Here is a 12,500-nt window from a genome sequence, read left to right on the forward strand (position 1 = left end):
TCGCGCCGCCCCGGCAGACGCGGTTTTTTGCGCCGCCCCGGCTGACGCAGTTCGGACTTGGCACTTTTTGGCTGAGCCTGGCTGGCGGCCCACTCACTCGATCGCCATGTCTGTTTGCCACAGTTTTCCCGGTGGTGCCGCACCCGGGCTCGCCCCGGCTGACGCAGTTTTCGCGCCGCCCCGGCTGACGCGGTTTCGTGCCGCCCCGGCAGACGCGGTTTTTTGCGCCGCCCCGGCTGACGCGGTTTTTTGCCGCCCCGGCTGACGCAGTTCGGACTTGGCACTTTTCGGCTGTGCCTGGCTGGCGGCCCACTCACTCGATCGCCATGTCTGTTTGCCACAGTTTTCCCGGTGGTGCCGCACCCGGGCTCGCCCCGGCAGACGCGTTTTTTTTTTTTTCTTTCGCCCCGGCTGACGCAGTTTTCGCGCCGCCCCGGCTGACGCGGTTTCGTGCCGCCCCGGCAGACGCGGTTTTTTGCGCCGCCCCGGCTGACGCGGTTTTTGCCGCCCCGGCTGACGCAGTTCGGACTTAGCACTTTTTGGCTGAGCCTGGCTGGTGGCCCACTCACTCGATCGCCATGTCTGTTAGCCACAGTTTTCCCGGTGGTGCCGCACCCGGGCTCGCCCCGGCTGACGCAGTTTTCGCGCCGCCCCGGCTGACGCGGTTTCGTGCCGCCCCGGCAGACGCGGTTTTCGCGCCGCCCCGGCTGACGCGGTTTTTGCCGCCCCGGCTGACGCAGTTCGGACTTAGCACTTTTCGGCTGTGCCTGGCTGGCGGCCCACTCACTCGATCGCCATGTCTGTTTGCCACAGTTTTCCCGGTGGTGCCGCACCCGGGCTCGCCCCGGCTGACGCAGTTTTCGCGCCGCCCCGGCTGACGCGGTTTCGTGCCGCCCCGGCAGACGCGGTTTTCGCGCCGCCCCGGCTGACGCGGTTTCGTGCCGCCCCGGCAGACGCGGTTTTTTGCCGCCCCAGCTGACGCAGTTCGGACTTAGCACTTTTTGGCTGAGCCTTGCTGGCGGCCCACTCACTCGATCGCCATGTCTGTTTGCCACAGTTTTCCCGGTGGTGCCGCACCCGGGCTCGCCCCGGCAGACGCGTTTTTTTTTTTCTTTCGCCCCGGCTGACGCAGTTTTCGCGCCGCCCCGGCAGACGCGGTTTTTTGCGCCGCCCCGGCTGACGCGGTTTTTTGCCGCCCCGGCTGACGCAGTTCGGACTTGGCACTTTTTGGCTGAGCCTGGCTGGCGGCCCACTCACTCGATCGCCATGTCTGTTTGCCACAGTTTTCCCGGTGGTGCCGCACCCGGGCTCGCCCCGGCTGACGCAGTTTTCGCGCCGCCCCGGCTGACGCGGTTTCGTGCCGCCCCGGCAGACGCGGTTTTTTGCGCCGCCCCGGCTGACGCGGTTTTTTGCCGCCCCGGCTGACACGGTTCGGACTTTGCACTTTTCGGCTGTGCCTGGCTGGCGGCCCACTCACTCGATCGCCATGTCTGTTTGCCACAGTTTTCCCGGTGGTGCCGCACCCGGGCTCGCCCCGGCAGACGCGTTTTTTTTTTTTTTTTCTTTCGCCCCGGCTGACGCAGTTTTCGCGCCGCCCCGGCTGACGCGGTTTCGTGCCGCCCCGGCAGACGCGGTTTTTTGCGCCGCCCCGGCTGACGTGGTTTTTGCCGCCCCGGCTGACGCAGTTCGGACTTTGCACTTTTTGGCTGAGCCTGGCTGGCGGCCCACTCACTCGATCGCCATGTCTGTTTGCCACAGTTTTCCCGGTGGTGCCGCACCCGGGCTCGCCCCGGCAGACGCGTTTTTTTTTTTTCCTTCGCCCCGGCAGACGTGGTTCCCCCCCCCCCCTCCGTCTTTCTTTTTGTTTTTTTTTTTCGCCGCGGCTGAAGTGGATTTTTCGGTGCCTCGACGCCCCGGTAGTCGCGGTTTTTCCGTTTCCGCACGGCCCCGGCTGACGCTGCTCGGTCACAGTCGCCTTTTGTGGTGATTGCAGACTTCTTGAGCGCGGGTGTTTTTTTTTTTTTGTTGTTGTTGTTGTTTTATTACGCATTCGCTCCAGCAGACGCTGTTTAGACTTTTTGTTTCCTCTTTTATCCTGCGACGAGGTGACGAGGTTTATTCGGTGCCCCGCCGCCCCGGCTGAAGTGATTTTTCCTGTCCCGTGCCGCCCCGGCTGACGCGGTTGGGACTTCGCGTTTGTTCGGCCGCCACGGGTTTTGGCGCACTCGCTCGGTTGCTTGTTGTTGCCACTTGTTGCGAACCCAGGTTTCTTGAGCGAGCGCGGGCGTTTTTTCTTCCTTTCTTTCTTTGTTCTATGTGTTAGCGAATCGGCCTTTAATATCACACGAGGACTCACAACCAACAATTTTCAGTTTGAAGTGTAAAAAATCTGCAGGTGTTGACGTAACTGACTTGCCCCGTACCCTTGAGTACATCCATGAAGTTCTCGTAGTACTACTAAATCGCATTATTCCAAGTGGAGAAATTCCCATAAACTTGCAAACCTCTACACGAAAATCGGTGCGCGTGATAAAGTTGAAAATTATCGTCCGATATCAAATGTGCCTTCTATAACACAAATTCTAGGAAAAAAAAAAAAAAACACTTGTTCGCCGTTTTCTGCGCCGTGACTGGCAGCACTCCGGCGAAGCGAAACGGGGTCGATTCGAGCACGATATCGGCGTCTTTCGACGTGCTCGCCGGCGACCGTCGCACGAGTACGTCGCACGAGCGCGTCTGCCGGGGCGCCGTTTGCGAAGCCGACGCAAAAGTGGGAACCGCCGCTCGGATGATCGCCGCTTTCGGCAGAGTGAGTGTTGGCACTCCGGGGAAGCGAAACAGCGTGAATGCGCCCACGAAATCGGCGTATTTTGAAGTGCCCGCCGGCGACCGTCGCACGAGTACGGTAAACCGCGTCAGCCGGGGCGTAGTTCGGGACGCCGACGAAAAAGTGGGAAGCGCAACTCGGATTTTCGCCGTTTTTGCAGGAGTGAGTGGCGGCCCTCCTGCGAGACCAAGAAGCATCGATTCGTGCACGAATTCGGCGCCTTTCGACGTGATCGCCGGCGACCGTCGCTCGAGTAGGGCAAACCGCGTCTGCCGGGGCGGGCTTCGGGACGCCGATGCGAAAGTGGGAAACGCTGCTCGGATGTTCGCCGTTTTTGGCCGAGTGAGTGCTGGCACTCGGGCGAAGCCAAACGGGGCCGATTACGGCACGATATCGGCGTCTTTCGACGTGCCCGCCGGCGACCGTCGCACGAGTACGGTAAACCGCGTCAGCCCGGGCGGAGTTCGGGACGCCGATGCGAAAGTGGAGAACGCCGCTCGGATCTTCGCCGTTTTTGGAGGAGTGAGTGGCGGCACTCCGGAGAAGCCAAGGAGCGCCAATTAGCGCACGATATCGGCGTCTTTCGACGCGCTCGCCGGCGACCGTCGCACGAGTAGGGCAAACCGCGTCTGCCGGGGCGGGGTTTACGACGCCGACGCAAAAGTGGGAACCGCCGCTCGGATGTTGGCCGTTTTTGGCAGAGTGAGTGCTGGCACTCCGGCGACGCGAAAGAGCGCGAATGCGCCCACGAAAGTGGCGTATTTGGACGTGCGTGACGGCGACCGCTGCAGGAGTACGAAAAACCACGTCAGCCGGGGCGAGCGACACACGGCGGTCTGGGTGCTTATCGCTGCTATTATAGGGGCACCCCGGCAGACGCAGAAAAAAAAAAAATTTTCGACCTTCTTTTTTGCTGGTCGAGCTCGGGTAACCCAGGTCGCAATGGGAGCCGCGCACGAAAGCGGCGTCGCGAGACGCGTTCGCGGTCGCTAGTCGCACGAGCTCGGCAACCGCGTCAGCCGGCGCGGAGTTCGGGATGCCGACGGCTAAGTGGGTACCGCTGCTCGGATGTTCGCCGTTTTTGGCCGAGTGAGTGCTGGCACTCCGGTGAAGCCAAGGAGCGCCAATTCGTGCACGATATCGGCGTCTTTCGACGTGCCCGCCGGCCACCGCCGCACGAGTACGGCAAACCGCGTCTGCCGGGGCGGGGTTCGCGACGCGTACGCAATAGTGGGAACCGTCGCTCGGATGTTCGTCGTCTTTGGCCGAGCGAGTGCTGGCACTCCGGCGAAGCGAAACGGGGCCGATTCGGGCACGATATCGGCGTATTTCGACGTGCTCGCCGGCGACCGTCGCACGAGTACGGCAAAGCGCGTCTGCCGGGGCGAGGTTTGCGACGCCGACGAAAAAGTGGGAAGCGCCGCTCGGATCTTCGCCGTTTTTGCAGGAGTGAGTGGCGGCCCTCCTGCGAGACCAAGAAGCATCGACTCGCGCACGATATCGGTGTCTTTCGACGTGCCCGCCGGCCACCGCCGCACGAGTACGGCAAACCGCGTATGCCGGGGCGGGGTTGGCGACGCCGACGCAAAAGTGGGAACCGCCACTAGGATGTTCGCCGTTTTTGGCAGAGTGAGTGCTGGCACTCCGGCGAAGCGAAAGAGCGCGAATGCGCCCACGAAAGTGGCGTGTTTGGACGTGCTTGACGACGACCACCGCAGGAAAACGAAAAACCACGTCAGCCGGGGCGAGCGACCCATGGCGGTCTGGGTGCTTATCGCTGCTATTATAGGGGCACCCCGGCAGACGCAAAAAAAAAAAAAAAAATTTTTTTTCGACATTCTTTTTTGCTCGTCGACCTCGGGTGACCCAGGTCGCAGTGGGAGCCGCGCACGAAAGCGGCGTCGCGAGACGGCTTCGCGGTCGCTAGTCGCACGAGCTCGGCAACCGCGTCTGCCGGGGCGGAGTTCGGGACGCCGACGGCTAAGTGGGAACCGCCGCTCGGATGTTCGCCGTTTGTGGCCGAGTGAGTGCTGGCACTCCGGCGAAGCCAAACGGGGCCGATTCCGGCACGATATCGGCGTCTTTCTACGTGCTCGCCGGCGACCGTCGCACGAGTACGGCAAAGTGCGTCTGCCGGGGCGGGGTTTGCGACGCGTACGCAATAGTGAGAACCGTCGCTCGGATGTTCGTCGTCTTTCGCCGAGCCAGTGCTGGCAATCCGGCGAAGCCGAACGGAGCCGATTCGGGCACGATATCGGCGTCTTTCCACGTGCTCGCCGGCGACCGTCGCACGAGTACGGTAAACCGCGTCAGCCGGGGCGGAGTTCGGGACGCCGATGCGAAAGTGGGAAGCGCCGCTCGGATCTTCGCCGTTTTTGGAGGAGTCAGTGGCGGCACTCCGGTGAAGCCAAGGTGCGCCAATTCGCGCACGATATCGGCGTCTTTCGACGTGCCCGCCGGCCACCGTCGCACGAGTACGGCAAACCTCGTCTGCCGGGGCGGGGTTTGCGACGCCGACGCAAAAGTGGGAACCGCCGCTCGGATGTTCGCCGTTTTTGGCAGAGTGAGTGCTGGCACTCCGGCGAAGCGAAAGAGCGCGAATGCGCCCACGAAAGTGGCGTGTTTGGACGTGCTTGACGACGACCACCGCAGGAAAACGAAAAACCACGTCAGCCGGGGCGAGCGACCCATGGCGGTCTGGGTGCTTATCGCTGCTATTATAGGGGCACCCCGGCAGACGCAAAAAAAAAAAAAAATTTTTTTCGACATTCTTTTTTGCTCGTCGACCTCGGGTGACCCAGGTCGCAGTGGGAGCCGCGCACGAAAGCGGCGTCGCGAGACGGCTTCGCGGTCGCTAGTCGCACGAGCTCGGCAACCGCGTCTGCCGGGGCGGAGTTCGGGACGCCGACGGCTAAGTGGGAACCGCCGCTCGGATGTTCGCCGTTTGTGGCCGAGTGAGTGCTGGCACTCCGGCGAAGCCAAACGGGGCCGATTCCGGCACGATATCGGCGTCTTTCTACGTGCTCGCCGGCGACCGTCGCACGAGTACGGCAAAGTGCGTCTGCCGGGGCGGGGTTTGCGACGCGTACGCAATAGTGAGAACCGTCGCTCGGATGTTCGTCGTCTTTCGCCGAGCCAGTGCTGGCACTCCGGCGAAGCCGAACGGAGCCGATTCGGGCACGATATCGGCGTCTTTCCACGTGCTCGCCGGCGACCGTCGCACGAGTACGGTAAACCGCGTCAGCCGGGGCGGAGTTCGGGACGCCGATGCGAAAGTGGGAAGCGCCGCTCGGATCTTCGCCGTTTTTGGAGGAGTCAGTGGCGGCACTCCGGTGAAGCCAAGGTGCGCCAATTCGCGCACGATATCGGCGTCTTTCGACGTGCCCGCCGGCCACCGTCGCACGAGTACGGCAAACCTCGTCTGCCGGGGCGGGGTTTGCGACGCCGACGCAAAAGTGGGAACCGCCGCTCGGATGTTCGCCGTTTTTGGCAGAGTGAGTGCTGGCACTCCGGCGAAGCGAAAGAGCGTGAATGCGCCCACGAAAGTAGCGTATTTGGACGTGCTTGACGGCGACCGCCGCAGGAGTACGAAAAACCACGTCAGCCGGGGCGAGCGACCCACGGCGGTCTGGGTGCTTATCGCTGCTATTATAGGGGCACCCCGGCAGACGCAGAAAGAAAAAAAAAATGGGGACATGGCGTGCGTCACCGTGCGGCTTCGCAGCGTTGCCGAAGTCGCCGAGCCCTTCGACTGAGCCGAACGGCGGACAGGGAACGTTGGTCGGCCGTTCTAACCTGTCGGTGCCACGCCGAGACGTCGTTAAGGAAAACCGCGTCGTGGGCCTCTACGACGCCGTCGAGTCGTTGTACGTTTGGTGTCCAGCGTGTCGGCGGCGAGTAGCGGACACGTCGTTCACGACTTCGGTCTTTCGCAGTCGACGCGAACTTGCGGAGAGTCGTGGTGCCTCACGTTTTCGGCAGAAACCGCGGCGGAATTTTCCCGTGCGTGCGCGCACGACCTCGGTGCTGTGCCGTCAGCGTAGTGTTGCACAAACTCGTGGCCTACCCAAGGTGCGGTACGTTTGCGGCCGTATCCTCGGTGGGAATTTCGTGAGTAGGGTCGCAAATTCTACGACCTCGGCGGGTTTGAGAGCGACGTAGACTTGTGGCACGCTCAACATGCCACACGTTTCGGGGCACACCCGCGGTGAAATTTTCTCGAGTACGCTCGTATTAGGGCCCAAGGAGGTCTGGGTACTTATCGCTGCTATTATGTGGGGGTTCTCGTGAGCGGCGTACGCGAAAGCGACCGGGTGTCTGATATGCGGCGGGCTTCGGCCTCGTCAAGCGTGTCCTCGGGTCTGCTCCAGGGGAATCCACGGCAGTCGTCTGCAGCCTCATCCGCTTGATGCGTTAGGGGCTGGTTGTCGGACGGTGCCGTTTTACCACGATATCGAGGTGTGTTCCGTGTCGTCCTCGGGCGATTCAGATGCGAAAGCGCCGAAGACGCGGGCGTGACCCGTCGTCTGGCGGCTTTGCAGTCTCGGCTCCGTTGCTAGTTCCGGCCGGTCCACCGACAGTGCAGCGGGCTTGGGCAACCCGCACGGCGCGACCGAGTCGATGCAACGAAAAAGAGCGAGCATGAACGTGCTTCTTGCCGCACGGCTCCCACTCGTCTTTCGGGAAGGTTGTGCCGTAGCGAGCTCGAACGCCGTCATCTCGGAGTGCAAAATAAGCGTGTTGGGGCGCCTGAAGGTGGCCTCCGCCGCACACAGACTGCGTCCGGCCCGCCGAGGGCGAGGACGGACGCGCAGTCGAACGATTACCTGGTTGATCCTGCCAGTAATCATATGCTTGTCTCAAAGATTAAGCCATGCATGTCTAAGTACATGCCGAAATAAGGCGAAACCGCGAATGGCTCATTAAATCAGTTATGGTTCCTTAGATCGTTTCTTCCTACTTGGATAACTGTGGCAATTCTAGAGCTAATACATGCAGTGAGCCTGGAGCCCTTTGGGTAACGGGTGCTTTTATTAGACCAAGATCGATCGGGTTTCGGCCCGTATTGTGTGGTGACTCTGGATAACTTTGTGCTGATCGCATGGCCACGAGCCGGCGACGTTTCTTTCAAGTGTCTGCCTTATCAACTTTCGATGGTAGGTTACTTGCTTACCATGGTTGTTACGGGTAACGGAGAATCAGGGTTCGATTCCGGAGAGGGAGCCTGAGAAACGGCTACCACATCCAAGGAAGGCAGCAGGCGCGCAAATTACCCACTCCCGGCACGGGGAGGTAGTGACGAAAAATAACAATACGGGACTCTTTTGAGGCCCCGTAATTGAAATGAGTACACTCTAAATCCTTTAACGAGGATCAATTGGAGGGCAAGTCTGGTGCCAGCAGCCGCGGTAATTCCAGCTCCAATAGCGTATACTAAAGCTGCTGCGGTTAAAAAGCTCGTAGTTGGATCTCAGTTCCAGACGAGTAGTGCATCTACCCGATGCGACGGCTCGGACTGAACATCATGCCGGTTCTTTCTTGGTGCACTTCATTGTGTGCCTCGAGATGGCCGGTGCTTTTACTTTGAAAAAATTAGAGTGCTCAACGCAGGCGAGTCGCCTGAATAAACTTGCATGGAATAATAGAACAAGACCTCGTTTCTGTTCTGTTGGTTTTTGGAATACGAGGTAATGATTAAGAGGGACGGACGGGGGCATTCGTATTGCGGCGCTAGAGGTGAAATTCTTGGACCGTCGCAAGACGAACTACTGCGAAAGCATTTGCCAAGAATGTTTTCATTGATCAAGAACGAAAGTCAGAGGTTCGAAGGCGATCAGATACCGCCCTAGTTCTGACCATAAACGATGCCAACCAGCGATCCGCCTGAGTTACTCAAATGACTCGGCGGGCAGCTTCCGGGAAACCAAAGTATTTGGGTTCCGGGGGAAGTATGGTTGCAAAGCTGAAACTTAAAGGAATTGACGGAAGGGCACCACCAGGAGTGGAGCCTGCGGCTTAATTTGACTCAACACGGGAAAACTTACCCGGCCCGGACACTGGGAGGATTGACAGATTGAGAGCTCTTTCTTGATTCGGTGGATGGTGGTGCATGGCCGTTCTTAGTTGGTGGAGCGATTTGTCTGGTTAATTCCGATAACGAACGAGACTCTAGCCTATTAAATAGGTGCGGGGTTCCCAGCACCTTACAACCTTCTTAGAGGGACAAGCGGCTCCTAGCCGCACGAAACAGAGCAATAACAGGTCTGTGATGCCCTTAGATGTCCGGGGCCGCACGCGCGCTACACTGAAGGAAGCAGCGTGTCTTTATCCCTGTCTGAAAAGACTGGGTAACCCGTGGAACTTCTTTCGTGATTGGGATAGGGGCTTGCAATTGTTCCCCTTGAACGAGGAATTCCCAGTAAGCGCGAGTCATAAGCTCGCGTTGATTACGTCCCTGCCCTTTGTACACACCGCCCGTCGCTACTACCGATTGAATGATTTAGTGAGGTCTTCGGACCGATGTCCGGCGCGGCCTTTCGGTTGCGCCGGTCTGTTGGAAAGATGACCAAACTTGATCATTTAGAGGAAGTAAAAGTCGTAACAAGGTTTCCGTAGGTGAACCTGCGGAAGGATCATTAACGGATTGTGAAGGGTGAGCGCCTCAGCTGCGTCTGCGCCCGACACTTTCTGCCGCTGACCCCGTTTGGACGCGGGGTCGGCTTTTCCCCACGGGGCTGCCTGAATGTGGAGCGGCACCCCGTGACAAATTGTTGCGCCCAGCGGACGCCAACACCGCGACCTTGGACGGTCGGCCAGGTGGCGGACGCGGGTACAAACGGCGCAACGCACTCATAGGTCGGCTTTCGACCCGCCACTGCACCGTGGCTCGAAGCGCTCGAAATGCGCGACCCGACCGCTGCGGGACCGCCTAGTACTGTAAACAGGAGCGGCGGAGCGCGAACGGCGAGTCGTGGTTACGTCGGTAGAAGGCGAGGCTGCGCGTTCCCGAAACGCCAGCCGAGTGCCCTCCCGACCGTTCGAGCGTGCAAGAACGAGACCCGACAATCGCGCGGCGACTGCCAAGTACGAGAGGAACGGCACAAGCGTCGGCGGTCGGTCAAGGAACTGGCGATGTGACGGGTCCGCTGTGCACCAGTGCATACCGTCCCGCCGTCCGCGGCAAGCGCCTCCGCGTCCTCGGGTGACGGAGGCTGCCGGTCGGTTCTTGCAGGCGAGGGATCTCGCTGGCACCGGTTCGCGTTGACGCGCGGCCGGTCATGGCACGGCGATGCGACGGCCGAGGTGCGCAGTACTCGATGGAGGAACCGCACGCTCCGATGACCGTCCCGCCCTCCGCGGCGTATGCGTACCGACCGTAATGGTTGCAGCAGCGCCGGCCGGCTTTTGAATTCGCCACACGAAACACGGTGCGAGATCGCGGTTAGGGGAGCGTCGACGTTGCCAGGCGTTTTGCTTGCTGCCGAGGGAAAGGCGGCACGGCCACGTCGCGCTCGTCGCGATTAGCGGGTCTGCGCGCTTTGGGAAGGTGCCGCAACGACTTGCCGAAAGAGGAAGCACGGAAGAACGAGGGACTTGGACGTCCCGACAATTGAACGCACTTGCGGCCAGGCCCTTGCTGGCTTCGTTCTTCCGCCTCGAGTAGGCTCGTACGCGGCTCCGGCGCCGAAAGTGGTCCTTGGCACCGACTTCGGTGGACGTGGGAAGTGCCGCGCAAGTACGGCGCGCCTGGCTCCACCTGTTGGCTAAAGTAGGCAGCCGGATCGGCATTTTGGTGTGCGGTGGCAAACCGTGGATGCGAAAAAAGCTTGTGCGATTTCGTGGAACAAAAAGCGGGGGTCCCCCTTTTTATGCGGAGGAGACCGACCCGCCCGCCGTGGTGAACCGCGACGCCACGGTAAAAACGGGAGAGGCTTGTCGATGGGACCGTGCATCCCGCGCTCCACGGAGGCCGGGAGGCGGCCGCCCGAGGAAATGTGTAGCCGTCGAGGCCCGCATCTGCGTGCACTCTTATCCAAATGGGTGTACCGCAGGCATTTTCTGGTTAGGCGGGCCAATGAGAGCGAGCACACAACGATACCTACGGGTCCGGCTTGGAGAACCGGCTTCGACGCCTCCCGAGTATTTATAGAGGGGTGGACCACGAAAGCACTCGCAAGTAGCGGAAGCGAAACGCCGTCCGAAACACACCGTTTGCTCGATTTGCGGCAGCCGAAAAAGGCGCGGCAGAGTTTTGGAGTCCAAGCGTGCGCTGAAAAGCGCCCTTCTTGGCCACTGTTTGGCCGAGTGCCAGAAACGTTTGGTTTTGACTGTACGGAATTGAACAAACACTTTTTCACGACTCTAAGCGGTGGATCACTCGGTTCTCGGGTCGATGAAGAACGCAGCCAGCTGCGAGACTTGGTGTGAATTGCAGGACACACTGAGCACTGATTCTTTGAACGCACATTGCGGCCTTGGGTCTTCCCTTGGCTTCGTCTGTCTGAGGGTCGGATCACATATCAAGAGAGCCTTCGGCGCACAAGGGAACGTGAGCCGTCGACTCGTTTTGACCGCGTCGGCAACACGGACAGCACGCTGAACACCTCACAGCGAGCGCCAACAGCGGCCACTCAAGGGCGAGACGGTGGCGACCGTCGTGCCAGAGCCCAACCGAAACGGGGGCGACCGACTGCATTGAGGATGTGGCACCTCGTTGAGACCGCCGCAGGACTTCGAGTCGGAAGGAAGCCTGCAGGGAAAGTGCGGTCGAGGTTGCGTACTCCTCTCTGCGACCGGGCGCGCAAGAGCTGCGAGAGCCACGGACGCGCAACTTTAACGCACGGTAAACACGAGGAGCGAAAGCCGGCCAGCAAAGCTTCTCCAGCCGTGCGCAAAGTGCGCGAGATCGCAGCCTTGCGTTGCGCTTGTTGCCCTCGAAGTAAGCAGGGTGTCCCGTAGACCGGGCGCTCGAACACGCTGCGGGGCCGTGCCTCCTCCAGGCTTTGCCGCGCGAACAGGGAACGTTCGCGCGCAAAGCGCAGGGAGGTGAGGAGGCTGCGCCCGACGTTTGCGGTTCGCTGCGTACGCGGTTGATGCGGAGAGCACGGCGCGACGACTTGCCGCGAAGCGGAAAAAGTCTCCCGCACGAGTTGGCGAAACGTTGGCGAAGCTTAAGGCGTTCTCGTCGTAGTCCGCCGTCGGTCTAAGTGCTTCGCAGTTCCCGTCCCGTTCAAAAAACTGGGCCACTCCAGTTGGGGCGGGGGCGACGCTACACGAGACGATGCCTCTCGCCAGGCTGCGTGGCTGCCCTTGCGGCGGCGGCGACTGGCCTCGGCGGTGTTTGGGCTTTCGACACGGTCGTTTATCACGCAACTGCTCGGACGACGCACGCGCGCAGCGGAATGCCGCTTGCCAGCCTTGTGAAGATGTGACCCTGTACAGGGTTGCGGGCGCACTTGGTAGGGCGTCGTACTCGGTTCGCGATGGGTTTACGAACGTGTCCCGTCACTTCCACGTCACACCGGTTGTGCGCCGCACGCGTGCAGCGGGGAAGCCGATTGCCAGCCTTGTGAAGAAGTGGCCCTGTACAGGGTTGCGGGCGCACTTGGTAGGGCGAGCGCACGCGGTCGTGCAGGAAGTTGATGGAAGCGAATGTATCCGCTGTCGACCTCAG

At 60.8% G+C, this 12,500-nt stretch overlaps 3 non-coding genes across 3 annotated transcripts in view; all 3 read left to right on the forward strand.

Annotated features, from left to right (window-relative positions):
- Positions 1-7,650: 7,650 nt before the first annotated feature.
- LOC142792597 (small subunit ribosomal RNA) lies at positions 7,651-9,465 on the forward strand. Its single transcript, XR_012891056.1, has one exon. It is a non-coding gene; the product is annotated as a small subunit ribosomal RNA (ribosomal RNA).
- A 1,719-nt stretch (positions 9,466-11,184) lies between these two features.
- On the forward strand, positions 11,185-11,337 carry LOC142792584 (5.8S ribosomal RNA). The gene has a single exon (XR_012891043.1). It is a non-coding gene; the product is annotated as a 5.8S ribosomal RNA (ribosomal RNA).
- Positions 11,338-12,491: 1,154 nt separating this feature from the next.
- Positions 12,492-12,500, forward strand: part of LOC142792605 (large subunit ribosomal RNA) — a 3,958-nt gene continuing 3,949 nt past the window's right edge. The window contains exon 1 of the ribosomal RNA XR_012891064.1: positions 12,492-12,500. This exon is cut by the window's right edge and continues 3,949 nt beyond it. This is a non-coding gene — a ribosomal RNA (large subunit ribosomal RNA).

This window comes from Rhipicephalus microplus, unplaced genomic scaffold, assembly GCF_043290135.1.
Source record: "Rhipicephalus microplus isolate Deutch F79 unplaced genomic scaffold, USDA_Rmic scaffold_229, whole genome shotgun sequence".
Taxonomy (NCBI): Eukaryota; Metazoa; Arthropoda; class Arachnida; order Ixodida; family Ixodidae; genus Rhipicephalus; species Rhipicephalus microplus.